Source organism: Elephas maximus, chromosome 25, assembly GCF_024166365.1.
Source record: "Elephas maximus indicus isolate mEleMax1 chromosome 25, mEleMax1 primary haplotype, whole genome shotgun sequence".
Classification (NCBI taxonomy): Eukaryota; Metazoa; Chordata; class Mammalia; order Proboscidea; family Elephantidae; genus Elephas; species Elephas maximus.
The window spans coordinates 5,433,682-5,452,804 of record NC_064843.1 but is presented as its reverse complement, the minus strand read 5'-3'; positions in this window follow the sequence as shown (position 1 = coordinate 5,452,804).

The following is a 19,123-nucleotide window of genomic DNA, read 5'->3' as shown; positions in this document are numbered from 1 at the left end:
CGCCCTCTGCCTCCCTACCCTCTGCCCCCCCACCCTCTGCCCTGCCCTCTATTCCCCCGCCCTCTGCTCCCTGTCCTCTGCCCCCTGCCCTCTGCCTCACCCTCTGCCCCCCACCCCCACCTCCACCCTCTGCCCCACCGCCCCCTGTGCACCCCTCTGCCCCGCCCTGGCACCCTAGCTGCTGTCTTTCTGCAGCCGTGCAGTTTAAGCCCCTCTGCGCAAGTGCAGGTGGTGGGTGTGAACCTCTGGGCCCTCATGTCCTCCATTCCAGGCCTGGGTGTGGTGGAGGGACCCCAAGTCTTAGCTTCTCGTAGAATGACCCCTCAGCCAGAGCAGAAGCACAGTGAGGGGCTGCACTTCGGCAGTGCGCCCCAGAGCTCTGGCCGGGGTTATTTTTAACTTGAGGACGGTAAGTGCATTGCTGTAGGAAAACCACCCTTCCCGATCAATGCCTGCAGTGGCCAGTAAGGCTGCCACACTCACGCCAACTCACCTGCTCCGGGGCTGGCCGGCCGCTGAAGCTGTAACCAAAGCCATCAGCTGACCAGGCAGGATAAACCCAGCTCCTCTGACAACTGCATTTTATGGTTTCATCTGGTTACAGACGCCCATTCCCCCCGCTCTCTGTCACTCCTTAATATAACCCTGAGATCACGCCCAGTGGCTGGGAGGGGGCTGAAGAGGGCTTGGGGCCTGGGCTCCCCAGCCACCAGGAACACAGGGAAGTTGGCCTTTGAGAAAGCTGCTTCTGGAGCGGTGGGCCCCAGGTGCTGCCATCAGTGAGGGGAGAGGCCGTCTTCACAGCCTGCAACTCTGGCTCAGGCACCGCAGACCCGGGAGGGAGGTGCTGGGCTAGATTGGGGCTTCCTTCGGGACCACCATCCCGAGGTCGTCTGCAGACACCCTGGGTCTGAACCCGCACACCAGCGTTCACTGCAGCACTTTTCACGGTGGCCACAAGGTGGACACAACCGAAATGTCCATCAACAAGGGATGGAGACACAAAATGTGGTACCACACACAGTACAATATTACCTTGCCATGAAGAGAAGTCCTGATGCGTGCCACAACAGGGATGAACCCAGACAGAAACACTTTGCACAAAAGAAGTCAGTCGCAAAAGTACAAATACTGTATGATCTCACTGATAATGAAATGAGCGAACACATAGAAACCAAAGCTTATTAGTGGTTTCCAGGGCCGGGAGGGAGGGGAAGGGGGTTTCTGCTGTGGGGCATTAGTCCATTAGTGGCGGCAGAGTGATTAGGAAGAGACGGGGATAGGGTGTGCCACAGGTCCCTGAATTGTATGTGAGGGAACTGTTGAATCGGCGAATGCTTGTTGTGTACGTTTTCATCACAGAAACCCCAAATGCCCTGGATATGGGCTCCTGGGTGTTTCTGGGGAGAGAGCTGGCATCCCCCTTGGACCCTCAAAGGGACCCTGAGCTAACAGAGGTGGGAGGCTCAGCTTGGAGGGCCACGCCCCATGTCCCAGGGGGGTTGCCTACACCCCTACGCCCCCATCCCGAGGAGAACACCTGGATGCATTGAGCGTCCCCCACCTCCTCAGAGCCTCCCCCCCGTCTACAGTAACACCCCCACCTCAGGCCCCCCCACTCCCCTACCCTTCTTCCCTTTCTCCCACTCACCACCTGCCATGCTCTGTATCCACTGGCTGTTTGCTGGTCGTGCGTCTCCCCGAAGGACTCAAGCCCCCCCACTCAGGACAGATGTCAGCGCCCCCCCTCAGATATGAGCCCCCTGGGGAAGGCGTGAGTACCCCTACCCCCTAAATGTGAGCCTCCCCAGGGAATATCTGAGTACCCCTCCCCCCTAGATGCAAGCCCCCGCCCCGGGGCAGATGCTAGTCTCCCTCCATGCTCCCTAGGTGTGAGCCCCCCCGGGGACAGAGACATTGACCCTTGTCCATTGATGTTGCCCAGAGCCTGGCCCATCTCTGTAGGGTGTCCTGGAGGGAGGCACGCTGGGTGCAGCAGGAAGGAGACAGGCAGTGAGGCTGCGGAACACGCAGCGGCATCCTAGTGTGACCGGCCACGAAGGTTTGCGTCTGCTCATGGTCATGTCCATCTTGGAACGCTGGTCCTTGTGGCAGGGGCGGGGCCGTGGCTCTAGAGGTCTTCCACACAGGAGTGTGCAAGTGAGGGGCCCTTGGATGTTTCACTGGTCAGCCGAGTCCCACAGCCAAGGAGGGAAGGAGGGCCGGGAGTGCCAGCAGAGGCCCACAGATCAAATAAACAGACTTCCAAGACTCTCCATGAGGCTGTGGTCGGGTGCCGAGGCTGTGGGGAGAGTTTTGGCCCGGTCTCGGTTGTCGCAGGGGTGGGAGGTCAGGGAGTTTGGAGGAAGGTGGGCTATTTCTTCTGGAGCAGGGTAGTCCATGCCCCTCCCAGCTCCCCATGAGCCACTGTTGGAGACCGGGAGATGCTCTGCCCCCTCCGTGCCGCCTGGCTGGGCTGACCAGAGTCCCCGTCTGGCCTCCCGGGCCTCTCTGGCAGGATGTGGGATAGGACACAGTACCATCTTTATTGTCTGGTGGGGAGGGGCTGGGAGGCTAAATTCATTTCCTGGGAAGCAGATAAATTCTGACCTCCTGCCAGGAAAGACACATTCATTTCTTGCATTGCTTTTTTAACGGCCCCTGAGGAGTCCAGACCACTACGCCACCAGGGTAGTGGTTAAGTGCTATGGCTGCTAACCAGGAGTTCAGCAGTTCGAATCCGCCAGGCGCTCCTTGGAAACTCTGTGGGGCAGTTCTACGCAGTCCTGCTGATAGTCAGACTGAGTCGACTGCAGTGGGTTTTTTTTTTTTTGGAGGAATCCAGGCCAGGACTTCCCTGCCCAGTGGTGGCAGCTCATGGACAGCAGAGGAGGGGAGTAGCTTCCTGGTCCCTGGTGGCAGGGCTGGGTCCTGACAGAGGTCACCATCCCCAGCCTGTCCTGAGACCTGGGGGGCGGCAGGCTGCCCAGGACCGCCTGGGAGAGAAGATGTAGCTGGGTGGCACCATTCCCCTAGTGTGCCCCCGGCGCCACACGGCAGGGCACCAAGGATCGGTCATAGCCGGAGTTTGTCCACTCCTCAGACAGGCTCAAGTCCGTCATCCACCCCGTGAGCAAGGTCCGTGGGCCTCAATTTCCCCTCTGTCCCAGGGGTCCATTGTGGTCTGGCATCTTGGGTTGCTGGGGAGGTGACTGCACAAGATGAATGTCACCGTCGTCATCACGGATGGTACAGATGGAAAACTACAGGCAGAGTCCTCCAGGAGAACCAATGTGGGTCCGTCCTTCCACGCCAGGACCTAGGACACACGGATTCCGTCTTCAGTGCGTATCCATGGGGTCTTCCAGGGACAGCAGGACCCCAGGAAAGGGCCGAGGGCTGCCGTGGTGAGAGGGAGCCTCACTTTTGGCTGCATATCTGTTGGCATTGCTAGATTCTTACTAAACCATGTCCGTATGTTGTCTCTGAAAAACAATAAATCTAAGAAGATAACGACAGTAATGCTGATAGTCAGAACACAGCTGTGGAGGCATCGATGGGATGGCATTTCCGGCCAGAGGCCAGCCTCTCCCTGGGGTCACAGACCGTTGGCCATGTCCCCCCCAGCCTTGGCAGCCCCAGCTGACCTCCTTGAGGCCCCCTCCTCAGTGCCCCCTGCTATGCCCGGGACCCCATCCACTTGGGCCCTGCCCCAGCTCTCTCTCCATGCTGGAAGGGCTCTTATCAATGCCAGGGGAACCCAGGGCATGTGACCCCTCCCCCAGAGCCTGTGGGGGCTTGCAGCCGCTGAAAGGGGAGTATGTTTGGCTCAGAGGTGGACAGGGGCCAGGGAAGGGGCTGGGCCATTCCTACGTCTCACCCACTTTTCCACTCCCACCTCTCCCAGGGTCCTGAACACATGGATGCGATCCTGGCCCAGCTTCCTGGGGTCCTGAGCCTGACGTTGCCTCAATCAGCAGGGTCCAGTGGCGACATCAGTGCCACTGGGGCCACCTATTCAGTAGTAAACCCCATAAAGCCAGGGTTTCTCACTCAGCCTCCCTGGCCTTTTACTTCAAAGGTGCTCCATTAATGTCGCGAGCAGCATAAAATTTTTAGTGGACATTAATTGAACCGATGATATAATTACGGCCGTAAACTGAGCCCTTCTTTAGTCCCTGAGGTAAGGAATACATCTGCAAATATGTATCTGGCCACTGCACGGGCAGAGCATTCCATAGGAATCCATCCATTGTCCCAGTTTCCCCCTGTTGGGGTCAGGTCCCTCTGCTGACCATCTGTCCTGGGGGCCTGGCACCTTCCTGGTGGGCATGGCCACTTCCCAGCATGGGCATGGCAGCAACACGAGACCGTGGGCCAGGTAAGAGCCACCACACTGGGCAGGGATCACCTCTGTCCTTGACACCAACGTGCAGGCCAGTGGCAGGCCATGGGGGCCCATCAACCACAGCATCAAGTGCTCCAGAACCCCCATCGTGTGCCAGCCCTGGACCAGCCACCGCGGACATCACAGCCCCAGAGCCCCCACTGTGTGCTGGCTACGGACTGGTTGCTGCAGGCTCCAGGGCCCCCAGAGGCCGCATGCCTGAATGAGGGAGCAGGCTGGTGCGAGACGTTAGGGAGCAGTGATGTCTGTGAGGACCAGGGAGCAATTGCCCCGCCAAGGACCATGGCCCCTCGGTTTCTGCACAGTGGCTCCCTGTCAGGAGGCCAGAGCAGGTATGTCTGCAGATGAGCTTGGTTAGGGCCTCCTGGGCTGGGAGACTAATGGATGTACACTCTATTAGGACAGGAACTGCCCACCCTGACAGGGTCAGGCACGCAGCATGTGTGCTGAGTGACTGAGCCAAAGATGAATTCAGATGCCAGGTGAATGAATGAATTGGTGAACGAATGGAAAGCCGATCAGCAGTGATCACTGTGAAATCAGCCCTGTCTGGGCTCCTGTCATGGATTGAATTATGTCCCCCCAACAGTGTGTATATCAACTGGGTTAGGCCATGATTCCCAGTATTGTGTGGTTGTCCTCCATTTCATGATCGTAATGTTACGTTGAGAGGACTAGGGTAAGATTGTAACACCACTCTCACTCAGGTCACCTCCCGACCCAAGGTAAAGGGAGTTTCCCTGGGGTGTGGCCTGCATCATCTTTTATCTCTCAAGAGATAAAAGTAAAGGGAAGCGAGCAGAGAGGTGGGGACCTCATACCACTAAGAAAGCAGCACCAGGAGCAGAGCAAGTCCTTTGGGCACAGGGTCCCTGCACCTGAGAAGCTCCGCTGCCGGGGAAGATTGAGGACAAGAACCTTCCTCCAGAGCTGACAGAGAGAGAAAGCCTTCCCCTGGAGCTGAAGCCCTGAATTTGGACTTGTAACCTACTAGACTGTGAGAAAATAAATTTCTCTTTGTTGAAGACACCCACTTGTGGTATTTCTGTTATGGCAGCACTAGATGACTAAGACAGCTCGCTCAGCTTCCCCATTTGGTGGCCGATGGGCACGCCAGGCCTCAGTTTTCTGATCTGTATGTGGGGTTGATGCTCACACAGCCCAAGTGGGCAATGGCTCCATAAATGCTGGTTAAATTGTGGGGCAGGGAAGAGACACACAGGGGGTGACTGTGTGTTGGGGTGATGGAGTGAGGGGGAATTCCAGTGGAATGAGGCCCCTGTCCTTGGAGCTGACTCTGCCTTCCCAGGGGTCAGGTAGTCACTGGCCAAGTCCATGTCTGTGATGTCAAGGGGTCTCACAGGCTGCCTGTGCACCTCGGGTGACTCTCAGCCATGATCCCATGAGCCCCCAAAGTCACACGCCTCTACTTCACCCCTTAACTGGTCTCCCCTCTGCCCTCCTGCTAGGTGCCTCCCACAGAGCCAAGGTGGCCAGAGTCCTCACTGTGCCCTTCTCTCAGGACGAGGATGTTCAGGCTCCCCTCCGTGGACACAGTCCTGGCACCTGGCCCTGTCCCATCTGTCCAGCCAGCCCCGCCCCACCCCTGCACCCAGGACACTGCTCTCCCATCATCCTCACCAGGCTGCCCTGGCCTCAGACCCCAGTGCTGATGCTCACACCCACCCAGTTCAGGCCCCCTTGGGCTTCCACAAAGGCAACACTGTGGCCTGGTTCATGCTGCCCTGGGCGGCCTGGGCAGAGGGGAGCAGTGTTGTCTGACAAGGAGAAGGACCCTCCAGCAGGAGTGACAAGCCCCCATGGCTGCTGCTGTCTGGACCCAGGCTGGGAGGTCTCTTCAGGGCTGCAGGAATTAGAGCCCTCCACCCAGCACTCAGGGCTGAGGACAGCTGTCCAGCAAATTGGATGGGCAGAGAGGATGTCAGCCCAGGACAAACAGGCATAGGGTCCTTGTCCAGGAGGCGCCCAGGGAGCACCTGTTGCTGACTGAGCCAGCAGGGACCACGTCCCCTGCGTGCATAGAGGGGGACAGCATGGCCTCTGTGGCCTGTCAAGATCAAGCTCCCCAAAATATTTGTGCAAGTAGTGAAAACACATACAGCTCCATCAACCAGGTCCTGGGGGTTGGAGGACCAGGAGAAGGAGGGCTAGGCAGGGGTCTCAGGCCTTGCAGGGACTCTGTGGCTCTGGGGGGAGATCCAGTCCCTCTGGGGCTTCCTAGATCCCAACCGAGGGTTCTTCATGAAGGGGTCCTCTGATTCTGTCCCAGGGAGTGAACTTTGGAACTGGGATGAGGAACGAGCAGGAGGGGGCACCATGCCTCCCCACCCCCAGGACTGGGTGTGCACCCCCCACTCAGGACACATGTGGAGGGGGCCTGGCTCAAGGGTCTCCCTGGCTGGGTTCAAGGTTGGGCCAGAAGCACCTCAGGCTACACGGGGCAGCATGGCAGGCAGGCTGGATCCCACCACCTGTTGCTGCAGCTCAAACGCTCTTGGGTCCAGGGGGCTTGCGATAGCCAAGGCAGCCCAGCTCTGCAGACCCTCCCCGTGCAGCGGCCCTTGCCTCAGAGGCCTCCTGGGTGACCAGCCCTGACCCCTCCTGTTCTCTTGCTCACTCACTCACTCACTCATTCTTCCATCCATCCAACAAGTGTTTAGCCATCACCTGCTGTATGCCCGGAAGATGAGATGAAAAGCATCAAACCCCTCCCGCCCACTTGTGACAGATGACCACATGGGTGAACATGGCACAGCCAGCCCCAGGAGGCTCTCAGAAGCAGGATGGGTGCTAGGGGATCCAGCAACTGGAAGGTGGCTGAGTCTGAGGGGAGGGGCTTCCTGAAGGAAGGGTCCTTGAACCTGAAGTGGTTGGCTAGGTCCAGAGGACATTTGGGAACAGCTTGGCTGGGCTCTTTCCTTTGACAACCTCTCAGAGCCCCCGGGAGCCCACCTCTCTTTTTGGGGATAATTTCCAGGAAAAGCGTGTTCCTCAGGACCCTGGGGGCCCTCACCTTTCAGACGTGATGCCTGGCCTCTCTGGGGCCGCACTCACAATGGGTGGTTGAAGGAGTTGAGGCAAGCCCCACCTCTCTCCTGGAAGCCTGACTTTATTGTCTGCTCCGTGGCCTCCTTCAGGCCTCCCACATCCTGACCCTCTGCATGGCCTTGAACAGGTGCTGGTTATGGACGTCACGGTCACACAGGGGGTGCTGCACTGCATTCAGGGCCTGAGAGTGCCCAGTTCTCCACCGTTGCTGTCCCTCTAGTAAGTGTCTTGGGGTGCCTCGGTGTTCCAGTTTACAAGTCCCTGATGGCTCCTGATGTTGAGCGTCTTCCCATGGCTTATTTGCCATCTGTGGCTCTTCTTTAGTGAGGTGTCTGTTCAGAGCTTTTGCCCATTTTGTAGTCGGGTTGTTTGTTTTCTTACCGGTGAGTTGTAAGAGTTCTTTGTAGGTCCTGGATACAAATCCTTTATCAGATCTGGGTTTTGCAAATATTTTTCAAGCCTGTGGCTTATCTCTTCATTCTCTGAACATGTCCAGTGAAATCTCACCCTCGTCAGGGTGGGCCATGAGTGCTGGTCAGCACTTGCTTTTATATTTCATGTCAGCATCTAGACTGTTTGGAAGAAAAATGTCATCTCTCCCTGGAGGGGCGGGATTCAGGCACCAGGCCTCCACAGCTTCTCACAAAGTGAGAAGACTCTTTTCTTAAGAAGCAGAAGGGCTAAATGGTTTGGAGTCTCTTTGGCCCTCCTTTATTTAGACTTATTTTTTATAAGCGGCTTTGCTCACCACTAAATCACCAGAAGGAGCGGGGGCCAATTATACTCTCAGCTGGGCCAGAAATGTTGAGTCAAAGTGAAGTTCCATCTGGCAACCTCCAACCGGAGTCAGTCGTGCTAGGACAGGTGAGGGACCCCTGCCAGCAGTGACACACGCTTTCTAACACCCTTGTGGCAGTTTCCCCGCACTTGCTGCACTGCAGGCGGGTGAAGCCATGTGGTTCGTTGACAGCTGGCCTCAGCCAGGGTGGGCTGGGCCCCTGCTCTGGAGCTGGTGTTCTAGGGAGAAGGGACATCAGAAACCAACCAGGACATAGGAAACACAACCTTATGAAACAGAGAAGGTGTGTAGTCCAGGGGGGCTTAGGACGGGCAGGTGGTGTCATTCTACCAGAGGAGAAACCCAGTGAAGTCCCATCAGGGAGACCTTCAGCTCCCCACAGCCCTCCCTCCACACCCCTGAGCTGGGGACAGAGCCAGCAGCAGGGTGGAGGGTGGGCTCACCTAGAGGCAGAGGTCAGGCTTACCTATAGGCAGAGGCAGGGTCACCTGGAGGTGAAGGATGGGGCTCACCTGGCAGTGGAGGTTGGGCTCACCTGGAGGCAGAGGTCAGGGTCACCTGAAGGCAGAGGTCAGGCTCACTTGGTGTGGCCTTAGGGTCTGCCTGTGGCAGACATTCCTTATCTGTCCAGTGGGTCAGTCTCACTCAGCTGGAGGGGCCCCTGAATGAGTCCATGAGGTCCCAGCCCAGGTGCAGCTCAGGTGAGAGAGAGGATGGTGAGGGTGGAGGTGAAGAGGAGGTGATGGACAGGCCCCTGATGGCTGGGTGCTGCCAGAGCCCTGCTCAGGCTCCCTGCTGCCTCTGGCCCCAGTGGAAGGGGACATAGATGCCCCAGCCCTGACCTCTGAGGGCAGAAGCAGACATCCTCCAAGGAAGCCAGGCATTATTCCGAGGGGATGCTGACTGTCAGGCATTTCTCTCCCATTGTCCAGAGTGGATAGTGGCTCTTGAGTGCTGTCCCTTGGTGGCACCAAGACCAGTGTTGAACTTATGAGGACGTAACAAATAGCATGGACTTGGTGGCTTCAGACCACACACGTTTGTCACCTCATAGCCTGGAGGTCAGAGCTAGAACGGGTATCACTGGGCTGAGGTCAGGGTGTCAGTAGGGCTGGCTCCTTCTGGAAGTCCCAGGGGACAGCTCTTCTTTTCCAGTTTCCAGAGGCCACCCATCTCCTTGGCTCCCAGCCCTGTCTCCTCTTCAAGGCCAGCCTCTCCCTCAGCTCCATCCTCACGTCTCCTGGTCTCCTGCCCACCTCCGGCTCTGCATGCAGCTGCTCACTGCAACCTGACAACCCCCAAAGGAGGCCTGGTGTGGTGTCCATTTGCAGACGAGGACCCCAGGCCCAGCCTGTTGTGTCATGATTGGCCAGCGCAGCCATGCTTTCTGCAGCTCCTCACCACTTGGAGCTGTGACACTCACTTTGCTGAGAAGCTTGTGCTCCAGAATGTGGGCCTAAGGATGCCTCGATGACGCCCATCATGGTCAAGCAGGTGCTATGCTCCCACCCTGCAGCCCCCTCCCACTGGCTCCTCTGGCCAGGGGTCCTGTCTGCTCCTTGGCCTCACCGCTCCCCTGGCCTGGCGCGTTTGCAGCTCACAAGGCACCAGCAGCTATTTGTGCCAGAAAAGTGGCTTCACTTCTTTTCACTCCTTCTACGATGCAGCCAAGCCTCCAAAACCCCATACGTCAGGTTGGCTGTCTGAGCAGAGGTGGGCTGATGGGGAGGCCGGCCAGCCTGGGGTCACCTTGGCTGCTGAGAAATGCCCTGTGCAATATCAAAATTCATTTTTCCCAGGGAAATGTCTCTGAGCCATAATGAGTCAGGGACTTGTGGGTGACAGGGGGCCCTGGTTTCAGTTCTACCACCGCTGTGGGGTCCCTGGGGAGGTTGAAGTTCCCATTGCAGATGAGTTTGTGAGTGGCAGGTGGGGATGAGGAAGTGTGTAAGGGAGGGCGCCGCTCTGTGGGTTTGGGGGTGCCAAGGGCCACAAGGCACAGGAAGGCAGCCACCCTGCCCTTCCCTCCACCCTCTTGCCCCTTCCTGCCCCTGCTGGCCACCCAAGCCCTCCCTGAGTCCTAGGTTCTTGCCACTCTCCTGGCTTGAAAACTCCATGGGGCTCCCATCCATTGAATAAAATCAAAGTTTGTATCCTGGTGGCAACACCCCCTGATCCAGACACACCCTGGCGCTGCCCCGCTAGGCCCCTCCAGCCTTGATGCCCCCTCATTGCCCCCTCTCCATCCCCTCAGGCAGCACAGCCCCTTCCAGGCTCAGGGCCTTTGCACCTGCTCTCCTGCCAGAGCAGTCTCCCCGGAGAAGGCAGAGGTCAGCCCACCAGACCCTCTCGTCACTGCTCTCTCAATCTATTTTACTTGGATCCAGAATCTATGATCCATAATCCATAACCCATAATCCATAATCCAAGATTCATAATCCATAATCGATGATCCATAATCCATAATCTCTCAGCCGTCTGTTCTTGTCCCCACTACCCATGGCTTTGGTGGTGTGCACAGGTCCTTGCGGTACTCCTACCCTCTGGACCTACATGGCTGCCCAGAGCCTGGGACCACCTCTCACCTGGGGGACGGGGCTGTCCCAGGGCCTCGCTCACTTCACACCTCGTAGGCACTCAATAAATATTATTAATTAGTAGAGTAAACCAAACCAAACCTGTTGCCTTGCAGTCAATTCTGGCTCACAGTGACCCTATAGAACAGAGCAGAACTGCCCCACAGAGTCCCCAAGGCTGGAATCTTTGTGGGAACAGGTCGCCAGGTCTTTCTCCCGAGGATGGCTGATGGGTTTGAACTGCTGACCTTTCATTGAGCAGCCAAGACCTTGCCCACTGCACCACCAGGGACCCTTACTTCGCAGTGTGGCGCATTTTAACTCCGACCTTAAGACCTTTCGGCGGTGGCTTTCCTGATGGCACAGATCGCCAACTTTAGGGGTATTCAGCAGATGCTGCGATTGATCAGAAACACACAGGCCGGACCCAGGGAGGACTGTGTCCTTTTCTCTCAACATTTTGGAGAAACTTTCAGAGCAGGCTCTTGACCACTTTTGGGGACACTTGTTGGAAGTTTTCTCTCAAAGTTCCAGCCACACTTTCTTGAACAAGCAGCTCACTGGCCACCCTCTGCCCACTGCAAGTTCTCAACCAGGCTTCACACCACGCACAGCCATCGTTCCATTCTACAGATGAGGACAGTGAGGTGCAGAGTGAGAAGGTGGCAGAGCTGGGATCAAACGCTGGCCACTGGGACTCAGAGCCCTCGGCTGAGCCACTTCCTGCAGGTTTCACCCTCCTGGGCAGGCTCCCAGATGGACCCCCTGGGCACCACGCGGGGCAGGCTGGCTACCCTCCCTCGGAAGGGGGCCCTCCCTGCACCTGCCCTTTCAGCTGTGAGCCCTCAAATCTTCCAGGCCCTTTGGCTTCCTGTGACACCCGAATCAGCTGTTTAAACAACAAGAAGCCCTGTTTCCCAGCCGTGGGGCCTTCCAGGGTTCATCTTTTAGCCAATCACCAGGGCTGGGAGCCATCCCCCTGCCAAGACACGAGCTTTCGGGTCTCAGGGTAGTTCATTTACCATTCCTAGTGGAGCTGAGTGCCACCTGTGGCCCGGCGGGGGACGTGCTGACATTACCAGTGACCGCCGTTTCTGCTGAAAGTTTGAGGTGGCATCACCTGGCCCTTTAACAAATTGCCCTGGAGTTGACTCCAACTCACGTGACTCCATGTGTGTCAGAGTAGAGCTGTGCTCCACAGGGTTTACAGTGGCTGGTCTTTTGGAAGTATATCACCAGTTCTTTCTTCCAAGGCGCCTCAGGGTGGACTCGAACCTCCAACCTTTCTGTTAGCAGCTGAGCATGTTAACCTTTTTCACCGCCCAGGGCTTCCATCCAGTTCTTTAAGTCCCTGCCTATACCCGTCACTCAGGCTGGTCACTGGGAGGGAGGCTGGCGCACTCCAATGGTAGGCCAATCGAGAAGGCCAACCTGACCGTGGAGGGGGCAGCTCAGTCACCAGATTTCGCCACCTGGCGCTGACTCTGAGCCTGTATACCGCACCTGCTTGCAGCAAGACCCCTCCAGTCCCTGCATGGTGTGCAGGGTTCAGGGTGGGCCTCACCTTGGCTGCTGGGTGTGGGGCAGCTGCCCTCCTTCCACATCACAGACACACCCTTGCCAGGCCTGTGGTGTTCTTGAGGAGCCAGGGGAGGGGAAGGGAGACCAGATTAAGAGGGGCCGGGGCGTGCACCCCTCACTCCAGGCCACAGAAAGGGTGGGTGAGGACCCTCCTCGTTTCCAGGCAGGGACGTTGAGGCCAGGTGGGGGCAGGAGAGGCACAAATAGGGAGCCTTTGGCTCTGCCCAGGGTGTTGGCTGCCCCACAGCCTAAGCGGGGAGGGGACTGGCTAGCAGGGTTTATACGCTGCTCACCCCCTCAACCCCAGCCCTCCGGATCAACTGACAAAACCAGGCTTCTTGAAGAGGCTATTCTTGGTCTGACAGGTGCCAGGAGGGGGTGCATCTGGCTGATGTCAGCCTCCCAAAGTGTCCTGGTCGCTCACCGAGGCCGGAGGGCAAGCAAATGTCCCTGGCCACTGAGGACTGGGATTAGTCTAGGCTGGGCTGTGTGTCCTACCTGTGCGTTCAGGTCCTGGGCCCCCCAGGACCACAGAGAGGGCCTGAGCACCCTCTCCTCCAGTATCCTGGACTCCTGCCCCTTTGGGGGAAAGGAGAGCCCTGACATGGGGATGGGGGTACCACCTCCTCCAAGAAGCCTCCCCTGCCCCTCCTCTGTCTGTCCTCTGTACCACTCATCCTGTATAATTGCTGGTTCTAAACAGGCTCCCTGGAGGACGGGTTGAGCTGTGCTGTGTGTCTTACCTGTGCTAAGACCCTCCTCCAGAGCCACGTGACCACCCCATGGATCAGGGCATCAGAGAGGGTGAACAGCTTGTGCAGCATGCTCAGCCAGGAGAGGAGGCTGGCATCTCCTGAGCAGTCTGACTCCAGGCCCTGCCCCTTGTCCCCCATGTTCAGCTCAGCCTGGCACTTAGTACATGCCCAGCAGACATTTTTGAATGAATGAATGAAAAAATGAATGTGTGCCCCACTGTAAATGCAATTTGTAAAAAGGTGGCACAAAGGACTCGTTTCAAGGCGCCAGGTGCTGCTTCCAGGAGCCCCTGGTTCCCGGGGAGGGCCCAGACTCCCATGAGGGAGATGACAGCGCAGGCCACAGGGCTGCCTCTTGGGCTCCACCTCTGGTTCTGAGGGGCTGGAGCCAAAAGCAGGACCTGCAGGGGCCTCCCCATCCTGGAGCTGAGCCCAGCCCCTATCCCCTGTCCCAGCCCATCCACCCCGACTCCTGGCCCATCACCCAGCCCTCAATACATGGTCTCTGCCAATGAAGCTTCGGGCCTGGGGGAAGCCCAGGCACAGCCCCCCCCATCCCGCTAATTAATGAGCACACTAGGGAAGAACAGGAGCTCAGCCTCGTGGGGGTAGGAAGGGGCGATTAGAGGATGGGAGGAAACACATGACTTTTGGCATGCATCTGCCAGTGTGATGACATAATCGGAGGTTTTTCACTGACAGGGCAATAAAACGGCTCAGAACTGAGGACACCAAAAGCTTGGGGCACAGCTCTGGCTGAGCAGCCAGGCAGAGGGTACCCGGCCTGGCAGAGGGCACCCGGCCTAGCGGAGGCCAGGGAAGCCGACTCCACCGGTCAAGCCCAGAGGGCAGAGCCCCATGCAGAACCCCACCACCCCACAAGAACCTCCTGGCTCCCTGCCCCCACTGCAGTGTGCCTGCAGACAGCCACCTGGGCACCCTGTGCCCCCATAGAGGGCAAGTGTGTCGGTTGCCAATACAACTCCTCAAATCTTGAGGAGCTTAGTGGAGAAACTGGGGGTTCACGTGGGGAGGGGGGGAGGGAAAGGGAGGGGATGTTGGAGGAGAAGGAATCTTGGGGCTGGGGAGCAGTGTGGAGGGCTCTGGGACCAGGCTTCAGGGAGGAGGTGTCACGAGGCCTTTAGGTGCCAGAGCAGGAGAGGAGAAGATGGGGGGGGGTGTTAGGCATGCTAGACACAGCAGGGCGGGTGTGCAAAGTGGTTAGGGGCCAGAGAGAGCTCCAGCAGAGGCAGGGACAGCCTGGGGTCTCCCAGTGGGTAGCCATTAGGCCTTCCTGGAACTGCCAGGCCTGGCCGCACCATCCCCAAGACCTCCACTCCCCATGGAGGACACATCACCACACCCATATCGTGAGCACACTGTTGACATTTATAAAGGCTACCCATGGGGAACAGAAAAAATCTCCCCCAGATTACACCAAGCTGCAGAGAGCGCCCGCCGTGGGCCCAGGGGAGAAAGGTGTCATGGTAGACTTCTCCCAACAACAAAAGGACCCGACTTGGCAGCTTGTGCTCTGGCAGGTGTTCAGTTCTTTACTCCAAACGAGTTTGGCATTTTTTAAAAAAGGTCCACGTTTATAGCCATCCAGGGATGAACATTTATAGGGCGGGGACAAAAGAGCTGGCTAACTGTGGCTGAAATGCCACCAGAGCAGCCTTGCTGGGCTCTGCAGGAATGTTCAGAGGAAAAGGTGCCCGCTTCAGCTCAGGCCAGGGAAGGAGGAGACCCCTGAGAAAGAAACCTCTAACCCAAGCAGATCACAACCTTGTGCTAATGATCAAGAGGAGTTAAGGGCTCCGGGGCCTTCCTAGAAACAGGGTCCTTTAAGAAGGACATTGCAGGCTGAGGCAGAGAGAAGCGAGAATTCAGGAGATATGGAATCCTGGGCAGCCTTGGCCAGTGGCTGAGTTAGAAGCCGTGGCTCAGCCTCTAGCAGGGTGATGACAGAAGGCAGGGTCCCTGCTGGATGTCCATCAAGGTCTGCTGAGCTTGGCAGCCCCAGGACCACTGCAGCCCATGCTGGAAAGGGGGAGCCCTCTGGGCTGTCCCCCTCTACTCTTTCAGTTGAACCCCAGGGAGAAGGGAGAGGGACAGGGAATAGGCACCCACCCCCTCAGCCACCCACCTCAACTTGTGGGAAGGGTGGGCAAGGGAGGGATGGCTTGGTAGTGAGGATCCTCCAGGCACTGGAAACAAGGGGCCCATTTCCTGATGTCCCTTCTGCACAAGCTCTCTGGAATCCATGTGTTGGGTAAAGTGACACTCCCAAATACTTCCCTTTTTAGTCCAGCATGTAAAAAGCTTGGAAGTTGTCCCTCCCATCCTCACAACAAGAAAAAAACTGAAAATGAATAACTCTTCTTAGACGCATCAGAGAATTGAGGTCACAGGGCAAGTCACCACCCCAAAGCTGGACATGCAGGCAGATATAGAAAATCCCAGCTTACTGGGAGCAGGAACCAGCCTGGACCCAGCATGGGGTATGGATACCTACAGGGTACATGACTAATTTCTGAAGACTGAGCTGGGTTGGTTTGAGGGATAAATACTCCTGGAGGCCCAGGGGTCAGTGCTCCAAGAAGACACAACAATACTAATGTATATGTGCCAAACAACAGAGCATCACAATGTGAGGCAAAAACTGCAAGGAGAAATAACTCCAGCTGGTTTGAATGGAAGCTCTGCCCCCTCCCTCAATATCCAGGAGTAATGATTTTGGACTGAGTGGGTTTTAAGCTAAAAGGGTGAAAGTTCTATGCTTCTGTCAATTCTCCACATTTTGCACAGCCCAGTGTCACTCTCCTTGTTCACAGAGGATGGGAGGCTTGGTCCAGAATGAACAGAAAGGTCTGACGCTGCAGCAAGAGCGAGTTGGGCCTGGGGTTGGGCTTCCTTGTCAGCAGGAGAAAAGCGAGACCCAGGAGTTCCTCCTACACCTGATCTGCTAGGGCTCCCACCTCCAAGTGCCCTTCCCTGAGGCCCCCCATGTGCTCCCAGGAGCTGAGGGGGAGGCGCTGGGGAGGGGCACCTCACAGAGTTGGAAGTCATAGCAGAGGTTTACAAACATGGGTCTTTAGGAGCATCGGAAACAGGAGCGGGGTCTTCTAGAACCCCCACTGTCTCCCAGGGCTGCCTTCAGGGGCAGATCAATCTCCCACCTGCCTTGGCGGAAGGCCACTGGAGCACAATGGCGGGGGGTGGGAGAGAGTTCCAGCCTCTGCTGGGGCCTCGGTCAGAGTGGGACGTCTGCAGACCCGAGGGGACGGGGTGCACATCTCACCACGCCCCAGCTCTGCCACAGGTGTCAGCTCCTGTCACTCACAGGATCTCCAGGGCTCTGCATCCCCTCAGAGGCCTCACTCTTGCAGTGGGCTTGGAATGAACCCCTTGGGCTCTCAAGGGCTCTGCCCACAGCCATGGGGCCACCCCAAGGGCCTCACCCTGTGGGGGAAAGGAGAGGGCCATGTGGGAAGGAGGGTGAAAGATTTCGTTCTGGTTTTAGGTCCGTGGTCCTGAGTACTGGTTGTCAAATGGTCCCTCTTGAGAGAACTCACCGTTGGGAGCTCACCACGCTGGACCTCGGGTGAGTATGCACCATGACGACACCCTCCCAGAGGGCTCCCCCAGCTGCTGGGGGCCTGCATGCCCATCCACCAGAGCCTCGGCCCTGGAGGCTCAATGAGGGGCTCGAACGGAGGCTCCTGCTGGGACCACGGAAACCAGGTGGCTGAAGGGTGACTGGGCTAACCCTGAGTAATGACCATGCGTATGGATCCCACAGGGGGAGCAGGCAGTTCATGGGGGCAGGGAGTCCAAAGGGGGGCAGGGAGTCCATGGGGGGCAGGGAGCCCACAGAGGGGGCGGGGAGCTCACAGGGGGCAGGGAGTCCATGGGCGGGGGCAGGAAGCCCACAGAGGGGGACAGGGAGTCCACGGGGAGGCAGGGAGCCCATGGGGAGGCAGGGAGCCCATGAAGGGGACAGAGCCAGCAGCATCCAGTCCCCACAGCTCTGCCGGCTTTAGGACCCCCCCAGGCCAGATGTGATATGTCTGAGGGCTACATTGTCACAGTGGCCAGAAGAGGTCTTTGCTGTGATGAAGTTTTACATTTTAAGCAGGGTTTCTTAAAATACAGCCTGAAACGACACCTAAAGTCTCCCGCTCGCAGGTGTTGAAGGCGAATGTCCCCACTCTTCATGAGGGGTTCTTTCTCCCGGGAATGGGAGCCTGGCTCTGGACCCGGAGAATCCTGAGGCTGGGCAGCCCAATGTGAGGCCCAGCTACCCTGTCCTGCCTCCTGCCTCGCCCTCAGGGAGTGGCCAGCGATGAAGGGGCAGCAGAGAGGAGGGGTAAGGGTCCCCGCCCGTGGGCAAGCCTGTGGGGGAGGGAGCTCCTTCCATTCCTCAACCCTTTCCCCTACCTTTCCACTGTTCCCCAAAGATAGAGGAGCTGCAGCTTCCAGGGACATGCAGGGTGGGGGCCTAGAGAACTGCCCCTTCCTCCTGCCCGCCTCTCTGTCCTTCTGGTGTAGGTGGGAAGGCCTGTCCCCTCCCAGGCCACCCCTTCCTGCAGGGCTGCCCTGACCCTCCCAGGACCTGCAAGTGGCCCCCAGGGCACCTCTCCTGACGATGCCCCATCCCCACCTGCATGGGGACGTCCGATGGGGGCGGCCTCCTGGAACAGGTTGCTGTCTGGGACCGAGTGGTGATGAAATGCCACTTTCTTTACGGTCTGTTAAAGAGGATTCCCTGCTACTGTTAATGTCACATGTGCATGTGTGTATGTGTGTGCATGCGTGCATGTATGTGTGCATGCATGTATGCAAATGCCTGTGTGAGCACGTGTGCCTGTGTGTAATGCCTGTGTGAGCACATGTGTGCATGTGTGCAAGCCTGTGCATGTGCATGCCTGCGTAAGTGCCTGTGTACACATATGTGTGCACGGCCCTGTGTGCATGCATGAGTGTAGGTGTGTGTTGGGCAGCAGGTGGGCCTCTCAGAAGTGGTGGGGGGTGGATAGTGGGGGTCCCAGTGGCACGCACAGCACTGGGGTTGTCTCATGCACACAGGTGTCTCACACACAGGTGCTGCTCCCAGTACCTGCCCAGATGTGCCCAGCCTCCTCCGAGCCCCCTCCTGAGATGCCATGTGCCCTGTGTGGCAGGCAGTGGGGCCGGCGGGTGAGGGTGTGGTCAGCAAGGCTGGCAACTCTGCCCACTGAGGCCCTGATGGGGTCTCACAGGGCACATGCTGCAGGAAGGCTCCGAGGAGCCATGCACCAGAAGTGCCCCTGCATGAGGGTTTCCTTGTTACCTCTGGGGGCTCTTGACAGAGAGGCCATCCTGCCAGGCCCTGGACATCCACCAGCTACTCCTGTGGCTGCCGCCCCTCGTCGGGTGCTGGTCACTGGGTCCTGGAGCTCTTTTGGCCGTCCGCGAGGTCTCACCTGGGCCTCCACCCTGTCCTCCCTCACGCCTACCGGCTCCTCACCCAGGAGTCTTCACTGCCCCACAGCAGCCTTGCTCCACTTGTCTGGAGCACAGCACTGGATGGGGGCTGCCTAAGGGAATGGGCCAGGGAGGCATCGAAAGGGGGAGGGGCCTCAGGAGGGCCATCTGCAGTGCCTGCCCCCAAGGACAATGGGAAACCCCTCTCCCTGCCCTCTATGGGCACCTGCTGCCCCGTCCACGGGGCTGGGAGATCACCTGGGGAGCAGAGTGCCACGTGTGAGCTTCATGTTGGTGTCAAAACAAAAAACCACAAATCCAGTGCATGAGACAGCAGACATTTGTTCTCTCGGGTCTGCAGGCAGGTCAGACGTCTAGAATCAAGGCGCTGTCAGGGTTTCGTGCCTCTGGAGGTTCCAGGGGAGGGTGCGTCCTGGCCTTCTCGGCGTCTGGGTGTGCCCGCATTCCT